The sequence below is a fragment of the Crassostrea angulata genome, chromosome 6 (assembly GCF_025612915.1).
Source record: "Crassostrea angulata isolate pt1a10 chromosome 6, ASM2561291v2, whole genome shotgun sequence".
NCBI lineage: Eukaryota > Metazoa > Mollusca > Bivalvia > Ostreida > Ostreidae > Magallana > Magallana angulata.
The window spans coordinates 24,014,300-24,033,921 of record NC_069116.1 but is presented as its reverse complement, the minus strand read 5'-3'; the positions used below and the strand labels follow the sequence as shown (position 1 = coordinate 24,033,921).

Genomic DNA, 19,622 nt, shown 5'->3' with positions numbered 1-19,622 from the left:
TTTAATCAATTTCACAAAAATTACTAATCAGTCAAAATTCTATTATAGAATTATTATAATCATCTCACAGGTGTTGAAATACCAAAGGTGTAAGCAGTTTCTCTGGTACAGACATATTTTAGTTTATTTGCAAAAAGTCTTCATTTATAAGTATAGACATATAACAACCAAATTCATTCTTCGAAATGATTTACCACTAGTATGATGACGTCAAAATGGGGGAAATCTCAGGGTTGACGTTCATCAACGATGAATGATTAGTAACCGCCATTATCATTATCCGTTAAAATCAGATAACCTGAAATTGAAATAGTTAATTAAAACAGTATTGGACTTCTTGTGCAATGAAACTACAGAATTATTTAGATATTGATGACATTCATCATTTATTATCCTCACGTTACACTGTTGAGAAAATGCCGATAAAACATTACTTGCGTTGTTACAGAGGGAGAAATACAAAACCTGCTTTCAAAAAAACGATAAAACGTTCATTTTACGTTAGTTTATCCAAAATAATATATTTGTGCTCATTAAATCTACAGGATTAAACTTCCTGAAGATCGTATATTTTAAATATTCGATCTTTTGAAATAGAAAAATGAAAATCATAATAGAAAAAACATGAGAATTTACTAATGTATTCACCCCCTAAAGCACATCGATCAGGTGTTGAGGACTATCATAATTGCTTGGACATCGATTACTTTCACTTATCCTCAACTAACCTTATATTGAAGTGTCAATTGATAGAAAAGAGATCCTTGAAGTGTCCACTAGTGAAAGTGACATGTTATGTCATACTCTGAAATGATTCACCCTACAGAGTTAATCTATTCTAAATTCATTTGGTTTTGTCAAAAAGAACCATTTGTGAGTGAATCTACAAGTCTAACAGTTCTTGAGATGTTCCAAAAATCCGGAAGTTTTTTACTATCAGTTTTTACGAAGCTTTTGTTCTAACGTTTGTGCTTGATATCTCTTTGGAAATTACAATTATCGGAAGTGGTTCGTCTTTTCCGCATGAGGTGTATAAGCTTTGGCAGTCATCTTACTTAACTTTCCGGAAGAACTACGTCACGCTCGAAATGCAATATCATGCCACTGGTGGCACTGTGGCAAAGGACCTGTTGTACAAAAACAAAAATATACAGTATGCTAGCTTAGAGACAGTTATATCAAAAAATGAGCTACGCCAACATCTAGATATCGTTGAATTCCCCGTCGTAGCAGGGTATGTAATTTCAGTACTTTTCAGGATTAGATATTCTCATAATGATTGTCGTTAGGCATCATGTAAACACAAGTAAAAAAAACCCTTATACTGACCATGGACCAATTCATTGAACCCTCCTATCGTTTTCATGAATAGTTATCTATCATCCATCATGGAGATAATGCAACTCTTTCGTTTTATTGATTTTAAATAGAAAACGATACAATTATTGAAAACATGCAGTTGTTAATAGGTGCACAACATTGTTAAGGTTTTTAACGAAAGTGTGAAGGAGACAATCGGAACAGAGCATAACATGATGATAAGAACGAGAACAATTCACTGAGATGGCCCATGGTCTGACAAGTTTTTTTTATGTGTCCAAAGGTTTGTCAAAACTAAGTAACAAAGCATGCACCACCATGAGAAGCCATTAAGAAAATAATGATCTACTCTTATAGTTAAGAAGGACTTTTCGCTTCAAAGTATTGAACAATTTATCAAAGATGAAATAGAATATTCCTAAAACCTTTGTACATATATGTAATATCATTTTCCCATATTTTGGAATGTTCTCGTCATAAACGCGTACTCCTTTACATAGTTGTAAAGATCCTAGCTCGTCAAGGATGATTAACTTAGCTTTACTGTAGAACATTGTTTATGGCCGCCCTTTGCTCATGAAGTCTAAATCCAGCCAAATATCCGGACGACGTTATACATTTTGATGTTGATCTTTTAAATATCTAATGAAATATAATTAAGTTACCGCTACGACGGTTAGCCTGGAAGCGTGAAAATGCACAGAAGATTTGAGTTTGTTTGGATGATCATGTTGCTGTGATAGAACTAATGTCAAGAGTACATGTACCCAAAAGATCAGACCTACAAAGGGCTACAAAGGGCAGGCGTTAAATATCTATGTACCAAGCCACATCAATCAGATTTCAATTTCATCGCCGAATGTGAAATAAATTAACAGCATCGTCGCGATGTGAACTTCTCCAAGAAATCAATGAATTATTGAATGAAATCGTCAATAGGACTGGTGGTTCATATTTAATCATTATCGATCCAATCGCTTGACACTGATGACACGCCGCTTTATCTGTTGATTACAATTTATTGTCAACAGAAAACAAAACAAACAGGCATTTCCTTTCAATGTTGTTGCTGTGAATGTACATGTACACCTATAAAAATACATGTACATGTATGAAATGAAGGCACAAAGAATGAGAACTTGGGTCGATTCTTTCCTTTCGGAATATGAATTCACTACTCAATATAAGCATGTCAAATTAATGGAAACATTTCAAAGTAAACAGGTTAATTAGAAAAAATTACAAAAACAAAAAAAACAACTCCCTAGGATATGATTGATCGAGTCAAAATAAACCCGAGACATTTTCCATAGAATTAATGAAAATATTCCTCTAATAGATTAATTAGTTTACCAATGTATGTAATCGTTCAATGATTATTAAAAGAATAGAATACCTTGCTCAGTTTGATACATATGTATTCTATCCAGTATCAGCAATTTAATGAATGGCATTAACGTGCAACTACAAACCCAGCTGAGCTAAAATAACAAATTCATTGAAAAATGCATGGTACTATATAAGTATTTAATTAACAACCACGCAAATATGAAAATCAATATGATATCTTCATTGTAATTTTTTCTTTCTGCACATACATGTATTCCATTTATAAATATTATGCTAGATAATCGAAATGACGCATATTAAGTTCTGTATGTTTTTTTTTTTTTTTCAAAATGAATTTTTTAAAAGTTAGTGCCCGTTTTTTCAGGTTCTTGAGTTAAACACTTAGAATAAAGAATTGATAAAATAATGCTGTAAATTTGATTTCTGCAACAACAGAGGAATAATCAGAGGCAATTCGGCATTAATATTTCTTCCCCCTCCCACCACCATTCCCCCTCCCGAAGATATGTAGTCATATTTTTGGTCCAGTTTGTTATCTGTACACGTGCGTGTCTGTCGTTTTCTTTTCGTAACTTTGTCATGTTGTATATTTTGAATTTACCGGGTGGCAGTAATTTCGTGGCAGTAAATTCAAAATTTACAACATGACAATTTGACTATTTCGGCTATATCTCTTGAAATGTTCCTTTAAACTCTTCAAGCTTTACTCATTTTCAACTATTGAATTAAATACACTATTCTGTTTGTTAGTGATCAATTTAAAATTTATTATCTAATCAAGAGTTGAACATAAATTATGCAGTCCAGGATCTAGAAATTTTTTCTTCAAAAGTGGGGAGGGGGTAGGTCCGAGGGTGTCGAGGTGTTGGGGGTGGGTAGTCTGGGGTTTGGGTTCGGTTGAGTTCCAAAACCTATTTTCAATTTCGTTACTATAATAATAATAATAATAATATTTTTTTTTATGCCTGAATTCTCCCGGGGTTAGGGGGTCTGGATGGTATATGTACTTGAAATGGATGGTCATGGATGAATTCGACCTAATTTATATGTTGTGGTCATAGAAAAGCACGATTTTACCGTGACACTACAGACGCAAATCCAGAATTTTTTCCGGGGGGGGGGTCGAATTTTTTCACAAAATCGATAGTAACAGTCAACTCATTTTTCTTATAAATCGTTAAATTGTATTTTTTTTTATCTTTGCAAAGTTCAGGAGGGGTCCAATCTAATTAAAATTAGATGTTTGATCCGCTCGCTTACTCGCTACACATACTTGTGTAGCGAGTAAGCGAGCGGATCAAACATCTAATTTTAATTAGATTGGGAGGGGTCCACCCCTCATCTCTAGATCCGCGCATGCCCTACTTATGGCATGCATTATGTAATCTAAAACTATTATGCAACCCGGAAACTTTGTGAAAGCGTTTCCTATAATGAATCAAAGTATTGAGGGTACTAAAAGCTGGGCCAATTTGATATGTGCTATTTTTTTTAACACACAATCATGATAACTTATCTCTATTTTAAACTAATACAGCGATTGTGCATTTTAATGAAGCAAGCAGTTTACTGAGTTTTATCCAAGATTGGGCCACGAAACAGCATATTTAATGAATAAATCATTTACTATATCCGCAGTACTTTGAAAGAAAAGAAACATTTCTAGAAAAGGAATATTATAGTATACTGAGTAAATCAGACTGCACGCAAATGTTTTCTATCAAGAGAGAAAAAATGTAACATTTAGGAGAATTTTTAATAACACAGCAAACAATTAATGACAATAAACATCAATAAATCTTTTTTTATAATTGGGAAATGTTTATCGAACACAAAGTTTTCTTGGTGTTTCCATAAATCACCAAGACCAACAATATACAATTCTGAACTAAAATATACTGCCCAGTTTGGGCATGGCTTTTTGCCTTATCTATGGTATTTTAAAATACAGTTTGTGATTCCGAGTAGTGTAAACCAGTATTTTATCATTGTAATAAATCATAACAAAACTTCATAAAAACTTTGTCAATATCATTTGCCTTGTGTGATCCCCAAACTTCACAACCATAAGATAAAATTCCTTTTACAAATGTTTCAAACAAAGCCATCACTGGTTCATTATTCAAATACATGTACAAATCTTTTGTTCTGGAACTCATGGTATAGAGACACTTTTATCCTTGTTCTGCTAACTTTTTCAGTTTCTCAAAACTTACAATTACACTAGAATATAACGCCTAGATACGTAAAGCTATCTACAACATTTAGTAACCGTCCATTGTATGACCAATGTCCGTTCGTATGCAATTTACTTTCATTTCTTAAAACACGATTTTTTGGGTTTTGCCACATTAACAATAAGATGCCATAAAGTATAGTGTATTCATATAAAAGATCTAACATTTTCTATCAATCATCTACGGATTCTAAAAAAATGACTTTTTCGTCTGTATATAAAAGTACAAATAGGCTTAAATATAGAATTTTCTGTGGGACTAAGACACGATTTGGCTTAAAATTTTCAAATTTTATTTTTCCATTTTCAATGTTTATAATGTTTATAATGATAAATATACAAGTTTTTAATGCTATGTCAAAATTTGAAAGTCAAATATCAAGCCATAAGCAAGATACAGAGTTCGTAATTCTTTGTTTTATAAACAAAGCTCGAATATTGTCATTTTTACATATGTATAGTATTGAGTTTCAATCAAATATATCTTTCTTTTGTTGACAATAGTATTTATGAAGATACTGAATAAGTTTAAATTGTTTTTATGTGTCATTTTGTCTAAGAAATAGTAGTTCTTTACATCACATTTTTTGTAAACAACTATAAGACTCGAGCTTTGTTTACATAACAATCAATTTTTACCTCTGTATCTCGCACGAACTTGGCTTTAACATTCAATATTTTGATCAATCATTTAAAATGCACCAGTAAACCATATCATACATACAAAATAAAAATTAATTATTTTTAACAAATCGTGTCCAAGTCCCTTTAAGGCAATTCCTAAAAATTAATTTTCAAAATCATAGACACAGAGAGAGAACATTATAGGTGAAAGAACTTCAACTTGCATCGAACCTTTTTTTTATTTCAAAATCTTCTGTAACGAAACCATTGACAAGTACTGATGCTCTGACATTAACACACATGGATTTAATTACTGTCAGCAGTTTACCACGAACTCAAGTTTTGAAAATTTATACCATAAATTAAACATATTCACAATATCAAACGCTGTCTGGTAGGCAATAAGACGACAATATAATCTTTTTCTATGGCTTATAATACAATAAATAATTGAGTATATGCTGAAATTAGCACCCGTTGTTCCGGACAAGGATTTAAAGTCAAATTAAGCATAGGAGATTACTTAATTTTCACAATGCTATTTTAATTATATATAATTCAGAATAAATGAAAATTTTCCAGGGTTACTGAAGGGTCAATCTCTTTTCAAAGGAGAGATAATTTAGAATTATTGAAATTCTTTTGGAATAAAAAAAAAAAATCAAGACGCTTTAATGAGACAAAATTTTTAATTCAACCAACGCTAGTGTTTAAATTAGACACCGCAAACATATTTAATCTCCTGTTAATTAAACACTTGCTGGACATTAGATGTTTGAGCTTATCTTAACAGCCATATGTGCATGTGAAGTTTTATTTTCCTGACATGTCATTATCATCTCTTTGTTATCTTTTTAAAAAATGGTAGGGTATTAGTTAAAGACCTGAGAGAGTGCACCTGTACCCCTTGTTACAATGTCAAAGCGGCTAGTACGACTCAGCATGTGTAAAGTATCAATTGACGTTTACTCCACCGGCCAGCCATATGACTGGGCATGTCTTGGTGCTCTACGTAACAAAATCATCTCTAATTATATCATCAAACCGTTGTCCAGACTTGAAATTCTGATGGTTGATTTTGTTCCAAAAAATTACGAGAACCATCAATTGTACTCATGACCTTGTGTCAAAACTGGCCTTTTGCATCGAATATTACAAGATATTTGTTTTAATGCTTGGTTAACCTTGTGTAATACCGCTGTATAAATTCAACTCTTACAACACAAATATTTTTAAAGATATAAAGGAGAGTTGACTGTCTAGGCAATATGAATTTTGATCTCTTGTGGTTATATTTTAATTAGAATGGAAGTATTGCTCTATATCGTCTTTCTTTTTGCGTCATTGGCTGTGTTCGAATGTTTCGCAAAGATTAACATCCGGGGAGTTGGATCAAGTTTCTCAAGTGAGGTATACAAACAATGGCAGCCTTCCTACGAAGCACACAGGAGAATCTATGCCGAATTGGATCTTGTGTATGACGCTTTTGGTAGTGCTGAAGCCCTAAAAAGTCTGTATAACAATGTTGATATTGAGTATGCTAGTGATGAAAATGTGATTTCCCAAAGTAAACAGATCGAACATGTTGATATAATTGAGTTTCCTGTCTTTGCAGGGTAAGTTAAAACACTGAGAAAAGCCACATACGATGCAAAATTCTTCACGATAGCGTTAGACAGTTGCTTATTCATACGAAAACATTCTATTCTGATGAATTCAAAGCGCAATGTCAAATATATCTATTATATATCATTATTTAGCAATTTATATTTTATATCAGTTACGTGTATTTTTTGGAAATCTAGAAAAATTTGAGTGTTAAACATTTAAAAGGGTCCTTTTCTTTTGCCTGTTACTCTTTTGTCTCAAAACCGAATCTGTTTTATCATATTAAAACTACTGAGTTTTTTATGTGTTTAGCAAGAATTGTTTATAATGAGTACTAGTGTATATAAGTCCAAAGTAAATTGTTAAAGGTTACATTACTTTATTTTAAAATGGGACTCGTTTAACTGGAAAGGTCTCTACAAGAGGATATAGAACAATTTGAACCCACCACCGATATCAATTTTGATCTAGTTAGTGATAAAAAATCAGAATCTTAAAAATCTTAGAAAAGGAGAACTACAAGGACATATGTGAAGGTCACATACCAAATGAGTTGAGAAGGGTAAAAAAACCTACAAAATGTTTCTGCAATTTAGAATCTCGATATTTTTTTTTTATAAAACTATTAAAAAGGTAAAGAATAATTGAAAAGGATACATACATATGATCAATAACATATTAAACAAATTAACAAGATAAAATATGTTTATAATAATTCTGAGTATGTTGATATCAATCTCACAAATATTACATATATAAATTCCTCATATTTTAATAAACTTCATAAAAAGCGTCAGATTCCCTTGAAGGTAGTTTCTCAGAGCGGGAACTATAATATGTTTTAAAAAATATGAAAAATAACAAATCAACTGGTAGTGATGGACTCACAGTTGACTTTTATAAATTCTTCTAGAGAGACCTTAAGTGTTATATTGCCTCTGCTAAAAGTAGTATGTTTAAGAAAAAGAGCGCCCTATTTCACAACGGCTTTGGATTATCTCTTGCTTGCTTGCTCAATTTGAAATACATAAAGGTTTTAGACAAGGAGATCCCATTGCTCTATATCTATTTTTGTTATGTGCAGTGATACTAGCTATTCTGATCAAACAAAACACAAAGATAAAAGATATTATAGTCAATAATTATAGTCAGTAATAAAAAACACAAAATCACCCAATATGCGGACGACACATCCCTGATTCTTGATGGTCCAGCAGTGGAATTGAAAATTCTTTACTTGAAATGGTAGAGTTACAGTTGCCAAGACTTTAATCTCGCCAAATTAAAATCTTCTTATCATTTCACCTCCCCCGACAAATAAAACATTATTATCTTCATTGAATACTGAAATTTTTAGCTTTATGTTAAAATCTAAATTCGACGTAACAAGGCAATTCGTCACAAAAGACTATTCAAAAGGAGGTTTCAAACTGTTAAATGTTCATGACTTGTTTTTTTCCTAAAATGTTCATGGATTACATATGAGCTGTATTTTTGTAGAGTTTTATTTTGCTGCAAAAACCTGCTAGTATAAGTCTGCCTGTAAATGAAACTTTTGTGATAAATAAGATTTGTAAAAATCAATATTTTTTGTCAGGAGAAAGTTTTCATTTATTAGCACTATATAGCAGATTAATTTTTGTACAGGACGACAATAATTCAATTTTGCTCCAATTAAGGCTTTTCTCCACAAAAACAGAGCTCACAGAAATTTTAAAACCATGATATTTTTGTCATTTTAGTAGAAAATAACATTTTCTTTAAAAAAAATGTCAACATAAAAATCTCAGCTCATATTGCTTTCACTCTTGAAAATAAACCATGGATGGATATATTTTTGGCAATTTATGCTGGTGGTGTTGTTGAGAAAAAAAAAGGAAGTAAACAAAAATTTAATGTTTTTTGGCATTATCTGTTTTGAGTCTTGGGTTTAGGTTTTAAGTATGCAGAACAAACAGTCGGTTTATACCAAGAAACATATTCGCAATGATCCAGTAAGGAACATATCTTGTATTAAAGTTAATAGTAAATCTTTGTTATAAATGTCTCGCGCAGACGTGACATTGGATAATTTGGATATTTTTTTATCTGATAATGGTAGTTTATTTTACATATGCTGAATTATTTAAATTCAACCTGCATAATGAATATATAATGCAACCAATTGTGTTATGGGTGCTTTTTCTAAGTTTTTGGAATTGCTTTTTATTGAAAAATCAAATACTAGTATTAAGAAATATTACACTCCTTTTTTATTTGACTTATATCTGAGCATTGCTGATTCAGTGCCATTGTTACATCGTTTCTGAAAGGAAAGTCACTGGGATTTTTAAAAATAAAATTATCACCGCTATTTTTGCAAACTCTTAGAAAAAAATCCAAATTTAAAAGCAAAACAATTAATTGCCAACTGAATCAATAAAAATAGATAACCTTTGTCACTAGCACTGAAATGTTTGCCTTTGCAAGTGTTTGCAAGTGGTTAACAATATCAAAAAAGTTTAAACTATTTTGTAAAATTGTAAACTATAGTGGTTGATCTGACAAGAAAAAAAACAAATTAACCAGTTTTGAAGAAATAAAAAAAGGGTTTTTGACATCTATTCTTCTTACGTATTAGGATATTTTTATATAATATTTTATGTTAAAAGCACATAATCATGCCAAGCGGCGTAATAAGAATTACACAGATAGAATAATCGATCCATCAGTTTAAATATTTTCACTTTATCTTTTATTTTATTACAAGGGACTATTGACGAGAAATTTGACTTTTCTACGTAGTTTAATAATTGACACATTAAAAACAAATTGGAATTTTTTTTTTGAAACAGGACATAAACTGCATCGCTAAGTATGACTGTCCTTCCTCTATTTTATCTTTTTACCATGTGAATGTGAAAGCAGAAATTTAAAACTTTAGGAAGATTTTAAGAATTAAAGAAATTTCATGTACTTATGAAAATATACCTAAATTATGTATATCAAACGGAATATGAATTTAGAATATCAATGCAAGAAAAAAAAAACCATGCCCTGCTGCATGTTCTTTAGTTGATCATTATTCAATGTTTGTAAATCATAACTTTTTTTTATAATGAATGAAATCTCAAAAATCCTTAAAACGAAATATAAATTTTATAGTGATTTATTGGTTTTATTTTTGAGAAGAGGGTTCCCTGTATAGAGACAAATCAGGTGTTATGTTTAATATCAATGTATAGTATTTACTGCAAAGCTTCTGTCTTTTTTCAGTTCTTTTATGTTTACTCGATTGCTGAACATTTAATGTTGGCAAAAGAAAAACGAATAGTGTATTAATTTTGAATGACGCACTGGTAATTAAATTACGTGTATCTTTGGTTGTCCCCTCTCCGTTCTCAAAAACGGTAAATCGTATCCATAAATGAGTTCAAATAATCATACTATGAACTAATTTAATCGAATCAAAGAATATTTGATTTTTACATATTATCTTATGTGCGTGATTTACAAAACGTTAATGTACTATTACACTTTTACGCAGTTTCAAAATAAAAATCGAAGTGCGTTGACTTGGTACCAACTTTTACGCATTTTGATTTTTTCTTCGAAGTGCCTAATTTGTTTTAGCTTTTATTTGCGCTGCCAAAATGCCTTTTCTACGAAAATAGAAAATTATAAGCTACATGGTTTGCGTTTGACCTAATATGGATTATACGTGGTCAGTAAATTCCACCTGGAATTTACTTACCACGTATAAACCATAAAAAGGTCAACTGCAAACCATGATATCTTAATGGCTGTTTTTCATAAATGGAAAATAATGAATTATAATCATAAAACTGATGTCATAAGAATCAAAGGGAGGATCATTTCGTACTGACATTGTATGGAATATACATGGTCTCAACGTGACTGCTATTATCTAATGGTTTTCTGACATTTTAGCAAGATATGATATAGTAATTGATTTTAGATATTACCACATGAAGAGCAATAGAAATGTTATGTAATTATTTCGTTCGATCTTCTGAATTATCATTAAATAAATATGCGAGGACCCTTTATGTAGAAATTGATTAAATCGAACTTAGATATGCAGAAAAAAAATCATAAAAGTGTTCACTTGTATCTATTAAGTACTGCATTAATATATTTTTATAATATCTTTACAAACATTTAACTTGTATCGAAATTATATGCGTATTTTGATGTTTGTAATAAGGATCCGATTAATATTATATCGGGTCACGCTTATTGTTCATATTAGATATAAACATATACATTTTGAGAATGTCGGCATGTAATATTTGATTGGTGTGTTGTAAACGGCATGAAAAGTAATATATTTTTGCTATTAAAAATAACCTTAACCTTAAACTGACCTTTTAGTATATCAAAAAACCAAGTCTTGATCTGTGAAGTATTTGATTGAAGTTGCAGATAAAGATACAATGACTACACTAGAGATTACAAACTTTTTAAAATATCTATATAAAACTGTTTTGAAAACAAAATGCGGATGGTTACCATGCGTAAACATATGATAAAAGGTAAAAGGTTGACTGCACTTAACGCCGTATTTTGAGCCCTTTTCGGTCACTATTTTGACATTTATTCCTCGCTCAATTTTACTTCAAGTCATTTTTATATAGTTTGGTCAATTTTTTATCAAAATTTATCATCATAATAGTTTTAAACTGCGTTGCAATACAATAATTTGTTGTGATCTTACCCTCACTGCTCTGCAAATATCATGAATTTTGACTTACCTGCCCTTGATTGATGATAAAACTTACACATATGCATGGAGAGTTGATCTAATATTGTTTTGAGTAGTCTAAGATCAGAATAGCGGTACTATAATTGAACATTCTCTCTCTATCTTCGAGAAATGAGGTAAATATCAATCGATTGGAATGTCCTTAAGTGCAGTCATCCTTTTATTTTATGTGGAAAGTTAAGATTTCGTATTTCTAAATAAAGTCTACGAATTATCGATAAATATGACCTTTCAACACTTACCTATTTTGATTCGTGTATTGTACCCCTAGTAACAATGAACTCAGCGGCTAGTGTGACCAAGCATGTTAAAAGTATCGATTGATCGGCCACCTATATGACCTATCTTGGTAGTCTACGTCACAATATCAGCTCTAATTACATCACAAACCGTTGTCCAGACTTGAAATTCTGGTGTATAGTTTTGTTCAAATTACGAGAACCATCAATGGTACTCAAGACCTCGTCTCAAAACTGAATTGCATCGGATATTACAAGATATTTGTTTTAATGCTTGGTTAACCTTGTGTAATACCGCTGTATAAATTCAACTCTTACAACACAGATATTTTTAAAGATATAAAGGAGAGTTGACGGTCCAGGCAATATGAATTTTGATCTCTTGTGGTTATATTTTAATTAGAATGGAAGTATTGCTCTATATCGTCTTTCTTTTTGCGTCATTGGCTGTATTCGAATGCTTTGCAAAGATTAACATCCGGGGAGTTGGATCAAGTTTCTCAAGTGAGGTATACAAACAATGGCAGCCTTCCTACGAAGCACACAGGAGAATCTATGCCGATCTGGAACTTGTGTATGACGCTTTAGGTAGTGCTGAAGCCTTAAAAAGACTGTATCGCAATGTTGATATTGAGTATGCTAGTGATGAAAATGTGATTTCCCAAAACGAACAGATCGAACATGTTGATATAATTGAGTTTCCTGTCTTTGCAGGGTAAGTTTATACACTGTGAAAAGGCACAAACAATGCAAAATAGCGATACATATTTCCTCACGACAGCATTAAGAAGTTGCTTATTCAAACAAAAACCTTCTATTCTGATGAATTCAAAAATCAAGTGCGTAAATATCAATAATATGTAATATATATCATTATTTAGTTAACAATTAATATTGTATATCAGTAACGTGTATTTAAAATCTAGAAAAAAATCACTATTTGGCTAGTTACACTTTTGTCTCAAAACGAAATCAGTTTTTTTTTTTATTAAAAAAACTGAATTTTTCATTCGTTGTTTACAACGAATACATGTAAGTCTGAGCCAAGGTAAATTAACACTACTTTATTGAAAAAGGGGGCGCAATTAACTGGAGAGGTCTTTACTAGAAGATATAGAAATCATTTGAATTCAGCACTAATATCAATTTTGATCTAGTTAGTAATAAAAAATCAAAACTTAAAAATCTTAGAAAAGAAGAAACTCCAAGGACATATGATTCGGTCACATACCAAATTGGTTGGAGAAGGGAAAAAACCTAAAAAATATTGCTGCAATTTAGAATGTCGAAATTTTTTGAATAAAACTATAAAAGGGTAAAGATAGTTGAAAACTTTGACATATAAGATCAATCACTAATTTTAAGCAAGGTAAACAATTTCCAGAGGTTGTAGACAAAGAGATCCCATTGCTCCATATCCATTATTGTTATGTGCAGGGATACTAGCTAAGAACCAAAAAAAAGGTATTGTAGTAAAAAAAACCCACACACACACAGAATAACTCAATATGTGGATGCCACATCCCTGATTTTTGATGGTTCACCAGGGTCTCCTCTCTCTTGATGCCATTGTGTTTTTTTTTTTGTTTTTTGTCTTCGTTTTGGTCTTTGTTGTTGTTTTTTTTAACAAATTACTGAAAATAAATAGGTAAAAAATGAGTAGTTTTGATGGGGTCAAGAACATTTTAGGATCAAGTCTTCCATCATAGGCGATAGAAACTTGGCTGGGGCTGTACAACTTTTATTCTATTAAGAATAGAATTCTCAGTTGAGTTAAAAAAAAGAAATTGTTGAATTAAACTACAACTTGCAATTACCAAAAGTATATTCTCTTATTCAACAGTGAATTAGATAAATACGTACCTAAAATGATAGATTAACAGTTGCCAAGACTTTCATCTTGCCAATGTAAAATCGTCTATTTATTTCACTGCCCACGCCTAATGAAACGATATCTTCTTTATTTAAACTTAAAATAATATTTAATTTTATATGAAAATCTGAAGTCGATAAGGTAAAAAGGCAATTAGTCACACAAAACTTTTTAAAAGGAGGTTTAAAACTGTTAGATGTTCATAATTTTGTATTTTTTCTGAAATGTTCATGGATTAAAAGATAAACGCTTGAAAATAAACCATGAATAGAAAGTTAGATAACAAACGCAATGTTTTCTGGCATTATGTTTTTGAGTCTTGGGTTTAGGTTAAAAGTTTGTTGATCAAACAGTCGGATAACATCAAGAAACATATTCTCAATGACAGTTGGTGCAACTCTTGTGTTAAAGTTGAAAGTAATTCTTTGTTTATAAATGTGTGGCACTAAAGTGGCATTGGATTAGTTGGAGTTCTTTTTATCTGATAATGGTAATTTTTTTTTACATATGCTGAATTATTATATAAATTTAACCTGCGTAATGAATATATAATGCAATCAATTGTATTACTGTGGAATCATTAATTATCGTGGGGATCAATTTTCGTGGATTGCCAGAATTTTACAGGTTCGTGGGGACTTAATTTCGTGTATTCTCTTATATCTACAAAAGGAAACATTACTTTATTACTTTAATTTATTAATTCGTGGAGGATGTTAATTCGTGGATAAGAGGTACCCACGAATTCCACGAAAATTGAGCCACCACGAAATCTAATGATTCCACAGTATAAGTGTTAGTTCTAAGTTTCTGAAATTGTTTTTTGCTAAAAAATCAAATATTGAGAAATCTTGCACTCCTTTTTGGCAGTGTATTTTTAAATGATCGTATGCAATGTAATAAATGTAAAAAATGTAATAAAAGTCATGTAAGATGATACTTTGAACAATAATGTTGCTGTTTCTCCGACTATAGCAAAGTGGAATAATGATTTGTTACTATGTAATGGACAATATTTATGTGTAGAACACTGTTTAACTGTGTTTTAAGATTACATCCGAGAGAACTGTTCAGTGGTTACAATAGAAAGTCTACACATAATTCTTTTTGTAAATTATTACTTTAAAGATTAAGGATGTTGCAGATGATTGCCGTACTTGAAACAAAACAACATGTTTTTTTAATGTCATGAAATAAATTTTTCCATTGTGGAGCAATTTGGGCATGTATAAACATTGTATATACATGATAGAAAACAAAAAGGATTGGTGTTATTGTTAATATTGGTCCATTTAGTGAGAATCCGATAAACAATGATAGCAAAGCCGTTAACCTTATTAAACTATATACAAAACAATAAATATTTGTATGTCTGAAACAAAATAAGATCCCAAACGTTGGTAATTATAAGTTACTGCATTATAATTGTTTTAAATATAAGTAGACAAATATGTATCAGTTCAAAATTTTCAGAATTTCAATTTGCTGGTCATCTTTCCAAAGTGATAATGATGTTTATTTATATACAGGTATAAGTCATTATCTGATATGTAGGATCAAAACAACCTCTTGCCTAATTATTTATATATCTTTTTGGTGAATGGGAGTGGAATGAAAGTTGTATTCAATCTTTCGATACAATCTTAAAAAAAAATAACAAATACTTATATAAAGTACTCATCAAACAATGATATTTTACAAAAATATAGAATAAAATAAAACGAAAATAAGAACTTTTAGGGGAAAAAATGCAATTCATCAAATTTGACTACATCCCGTTTAAAAAAACTGAACCCGATCAGAATTATTTTGAAGTTGACGTTGTACAAAAATACTGCAGTTTATTCTGAGTAATTAATATGTATTATATTATGAGTAATTAATATGCATTAAAAAGTCAGTAAATGAACAAGCCATTTTACAGTTTAACAGTCTGGAATTTTTGTAAAATTGTGATACATTCAAACTTTATATTATTTTGTTCTGGATCAGTTTAATTGCAATTAGGATCGGTTTGAATGTAAGGTTTTTACATTTTTCTTAATTTCACCTTTTCGTTACTTTTTATCTCTTGTTGAAATAAGATTTTATAGCAATAGTTCAATAATACAAGCGACAGTTTATTTGTAGGCTTTATCCGTATGTTCAAAAATATCTGCAATGTTTGGTTTTTATTTTCGTAATTTTTAAAAAAAATATTATAAAGTTTATTTGGTGTCTTTGAAATGTATTTATATATCGTAGTATGGTGAATTATTGTGCATAAGTTGATACCAAATTTTTAGCTCTAAAATATTCTGTTCGCGGCAATAATGATAATAATAATAATGATAATTAAATATTTTCAATGCATCGTATACAGAACTATCGATTTTGTCGTCCCTCGAGTAGGAAAAGTTAAAATAAAAGCAACAAGACAACGATTTTTTTTCTTTTTTTTTCTTTAATTTAAAAAAACCCCAGGATTTATCAAAGGCGAAACTATACGCCATTTAAGAAATACAAGCAATGAAAATACTCTACAAAGTATTCTACGTGAATTTGAAATGCATCTTTTAAAAAGAGGCTACAGTGAAAAGGAAATCAAAACAAGTATACAATGTGTACTTGCAAACTATAGCAGAGACAGTTCATTGAAAAATAAAAACGAAACTAAAAACGGAAAAATTCCTCATGTTTTTGTCACCGCATATAACCCAGGCATACGATATCTTAAACAAAAACTGACTAAATACTGGCACATTCTTACAAAAGAACAAGAATGTAGACAAATTTTCTCAGAATTGCCGATTGTGTCCTACAAACGTAATAAAAATATTGGTGATATTCTCACCTCCTCAATAATAAAACAATAACTAATCTATGTACTATGTATATACACATACAGTTATGCAAATAAACTCCTGATGAGGCGGATTTGCAGCAGCAAAATTAAAAAAAAAAGGAATACCTAAATTATAAACCGATTCCTTTTTCAAAACCATTTATTACTTATTAACCTCGTATCACACCGCCGAAACACTAAATCAGTGTATAGTCAGATGAATGGAGGTGTGTGGCTGATGGGAGCAACCTTTTTGAAAATATAGTAGGTTCAGGAAGAATAGTTCTGAAACATAACTGTTAAGTATACATGTCCTATCATAATATCACAGAATTCGTCTTTATCACACTCATTTTTTCTTATGCCTAGTATACTAAGAGAGATCAAAATTATTTCATTAAGCTTATATTAAATGTAAAACACAAAAACCTTCAAAAACGCATAAAATAAAAAGCTGAGAGAGAGAGAGAGAGAGAGAGAGAGAGAGAGAGAGAGAGAGAGAGAGAGAGACTCTAACTTCAATGCAAATGCCAATTTAATAATTCAAAAGACATGCATTTGAATTTCAGTTAAAAAAATTTGTATCAAAGGATTTCCAATTTCATGGAATTTCTTTGCGATTTGTGTATTTTAACTGTCCTTAAGCCGTCATATCAATGAAACGTTTAAGAATCAGTCTGGCTCTCTCTCTCTCTCTCTCTCTCTCTCTCTCTCTCTCTCATTAAATATTGAATAATCGTTTTTAATTAGACGATCATAAAAATTTCTTAACTATTATCCAAATCAATTAAACTGTGCCCTACAAAGCATGAACTCTACTTGACATGTAAACAAATTAACAAAGATCATGTACTCTATAATAAATTTCTAAAAATAATTGGATTAAGACAGGGGATGTGACGAGACAGAACGACTAAGTCCCATTTCTACTCAATTATTTCATTTTTTAATTTATTAAGATCAAAGTAGCGAAACGGGAATTGATATTTTTAAGATTATCGTTTGACTTATATCTGAGCAATGCTGATTAACTGTTATTTGTTACAGCGTATCTGGAATCAACGTCTTTGTGTTTTTTAAAAATAAAATTATACCCGTTGTTTTTGAAAACTCTTAAGTAAAATAATCAAATATTAAAGCAAAACAAGTAATTGCCGACTGAATCCATGAAAAAAAAATAACCGTTGTCACCCGCACTAAGATGATGGTTTTATTCAAGTACTACAGGGAGCGAAGTATTAAAGTGTCTAAATAAAGGAAAAATTTGTAAATGTAAAAGTTTGCAAATAGTTAACAATTCTGAAAATGTTTCAACTATTTTGTAAAATTGTAAACTTTAATGGTTGAGGCGACAGGCAAAGGAATGAATTGAACCAATTTTGATGAAAAATAATTATTTGGTTTTTGACATCTATTCTTCTTACATATTAGGACAGTTTTTTGATAATGTTTTATGTTAAAAAGACATAATCATGCCAAGCGGCGTAATAAGAATTACATAGAATAATGGATCACTCGGTTTAAATGTTTCCCCTTTGATGTTTTAGCACAATGGATATTGACGAAAACTGTGTCTTTTCTCAATGAAGTTCAACAATTTACACATTTAGAACAAATTGAGAGATTTGTTTTTCCAAATAGGACATTAACTGCATGGTTTAAAAACTGTCATTTCTTCCTTCCATCTTTTTACCATGTGTATGCAGAAAGAAGGTGTTAGTTTCTATGCTATTTTTCCGTTTAGGTGTTGCAAATAAAATGTAAAATCAAAATTAGAGAATTTCATGTGAATCTTTTTTGCCTGTAACGTTCTACATAAAGCAGTGTAGTATTTATCTGGAAAGTTATGGCGAGAGCGGAGATCGACCCCTATATGGAATTAATGACCAGATATAAACCATATTAGGTCAGCTATAAACCATGTAACGATTACATCTTACCGACTGCCTTTGTATAAAAAGCAAAGAATGAATAATAATCATTTAAAAGTAAGGTTTTATTAATTTGATTTAATGTACAATACTCTAAAAATGATATAATAATGATCAAAGCGAGGAATATTTCATACTGATTATATATGGACTATAATGGTACCCACGTGACTGCCATGAGCCAATGGTTTTCTAACAATTTAGCAAGAGGTATGATATAACATTTGATTTTAGCTATTGCAACAGGAAGAGCAATAAAAATGTCTTGTCAATTGTTTCGTTCGTTCTTCTGAGCTATCGTTAAATAAATATGCAAGGACTCTCTATATAAAAACTCACTGAAACGAACTTAGATATACAGAAATATCATAAAAATGTTCATTTATATTTTTTAAGTACTACATTAATTAACTTTGATAATCTCATAAAAACAAACGTTTAATTTGTGTCAAAACTGTTATTATGCATTATCATTTTACTATTTTTGATGTTTGTTATATCGAGCGATGCTGAATATTCATATAAGATATAAACATATACATTTTTAGATTGTCTATGTGCAATATTTAATTTGTATGTTTTAATTAAACCCCAATAATATAAAAAGATCTTCCGAAGGTGAAAAGGCAATATATTTTTGGTCCATTAAGAATTACTTTAACCATAAACTGACCTTCGAGTATATCAAGTCTGGTCTTTGAGTTAAAAAAAAATTTAGATTTAAGCTGTGAATAAACATATAGAGACAAGCCCCCCCCCCCCCCCCCCAAAAAAAAAAAAAAAAAGAAAAAAAACCCAAAACAAACAAAAACAAAACAAAACAAAAAACAAAAACAAAACAAACAACAACAA

The 19,622-nt window shown here is 30.6% G+C and overlaps 1 protein-coding gene across 1 annotated transcript in view; it reads left to right on the top strand.

The window, feature by feature from the left end:
- Positions 1-19,622, top strand: part of LOC128190838 (guanylate cyclase 2G-like) — a 34,824-nt gene that overhangs the window by 7,550 nt on the left and 7,652 nt on the right. The gene's annotated exons all lie outside the window — the stretch shown is intronic.